Source organism: Terrapene carolina, unplaced genomic scaffold (assembly GCF_002925995.2).
Source record: "Terrapene carolina triunguis isolate 2854851 unplaced genomic scaffold, T_m_triunguis-2.0 Scaffold58, whole genome shotgun sequence".
Classification (NCBI taxonomy): Eukaryota; Metazoa; Chordata; order Testudines; family Emydidae; genus Terrapene; species Terrapene triunguis.
In genome coordinates, this window is record NW_020664409.1 from 38,326,079 (window position 1) to 38,328,122 (window position 2,044).

A 2,044-nucleotide genomic window follows, 5' to 3' on the forward strand; every position below is an offset into this window, starting at 1 on the left:
GAATAAATGGTAAAGGGATACTTTTCACCCAAAGGAAAAAAAAATCAAATATAACTGGTACAATAGGGATCACCTCCTCCTTAGATTATAGGCTTTAAATACAAAGGCAGCCAAAGTATTTAACTCCCCTACATTCCTGCTTGTCTTTCACCTTCCCATCCCTTCTCTCCCCACATCTTCTGCTTTGGCCCTGCAGCCCCAACCTAAATTTAGCCACTTAGCTCAAGAAACTGAACTAGAGGCTTTAATTCAGCTCCTAGTTCTACTCCCCACAGCTGGTGGCCCTTCAAGCACTACTCAGTGCTGTTAGCGATGGAGGCAGCTTTCCTGGAGTCCTTCTGCAGCAGAAGTGCTACCGATAGCACTTTAGACTGTACATGTTTTAGGCCAAGGGCTGTCTCCTGTATGGCACCCAACACAATGAGGATCTGATCCTTGACCGGGGCCTCTGGGTGTTACTGTAATATAAACAAACAATATACAAAGAAGGCAATCCTTCCTGGCTCACCCCATGTTCCCTTCATTCTGTATGGCTATTCGCTTTCCTGTGCCTCCTTCCTCAAATATTTACCCTCTTTATTTCTTATACAGCTGCATTGAATGGTACATTTGGGTATTTAGCTTCCTGTGGAACCTCAATACATTTAAACCCAAATATTTCAGTATTTGGATAAACCCAAATAGCATGGATAAGTTTGTGTTTTCATGGCCTTTTTGCCTTGGAGAAGAATTAATGGAACTAATATAATAAAACCTGGACATAAAGAATTTCAGAGGAAGGTAACCACATCCCCTATGAAATTAGTGAGCTTCCTTCTGAGTCCTTTTATTATTAAATATCTAAATTGTGATTGCAACCAAGAGGCCCCAATTGGGTTTTTGGCCTCATTGTGATGGGTACTGTACAAACATAGACAAGAGATAATTCCTTCCCCAAAGGGTTTACCTCTTGATCCTAGCCAAAGTGTGTGGGTCACTGGATATAGAATTCCTGAAGAGTGGGTGAGCAGGAATTACACACATTCTACCTAGTCTAGTTCTGAGAAAAGACAGCTGAAACCCACAGATGAGTCAGATTATGAGCAGATGCCGTAGATTACTTTAATGAGTTCATTTAGAAAACCAAGAAAAGGGGAGTGTGTGGGTTGAGAAGGTTCTGTCCTGACTAAGAACAAAAGTAATGTACCAAATTTTATTAGGATGTGAGAAAAGACAGGAATTAGAAAGGATTTTTTCAGCAATAATGAGATATTTCATAATAACTTAAACTTAATAAACATTGACTCACACTGCTGCAGTAATGATAAGTACCTACATTATAGCTATTGTTTAAAAACTCTGGCAAAAAGGCTTTACTTAAAAAATGACAACCAGATGCTTTTTTAAAAACATGTAGTTATACCTGAATAAAACAGAACAAGAATTTTTATAAAGAAGTTTGAAATGCCTGCTATAATTTTGCACTAATCTATTGTAGCAACATTTGCCCTCTTGTTTTATAACTCCACTGATTAAAATCCACTCCAGCTTGCAAGACCAGATTCAATTCCTCCTCCTTCCTCATCCCACATTACCAGATAATGTCTAAAATATTTGCTGCTTCTTCCCACACAAGATTTCTAAAATCCAAACTTTTATCTGTTCATATCGCTAAAACTCTTATACAGTCTCTTATCAGGTGGAAGAAAAGAGCCTCCTAAATGACACAACGAATTAAATTCACCACCATGACCAATCACTGAAAACTTTTGAACTTTGCCCAATTCCAAAATGTATTCATAAAACCCAACCTAATGAAGGGGTCAAGAAGTAGTTGTACTAGGAAAGCAGGACAGCCCCTTCCTGAATCACTCCTTCCCACCCCACCACCCACACATTGCCATGGTATTTGGCTAGACTGATATAGAAAAAGTGGGAAAAAAGACTATGTAGGTAGGAGTGTGGAAAATGTGGGCTGATATGAACAGCCTTGGATGCAAGGAATTTCTGGTAGTTTATGTCACTGCTGTTTATGTGAAGAGGTTCCAGTTCTTCTGGATCAGAG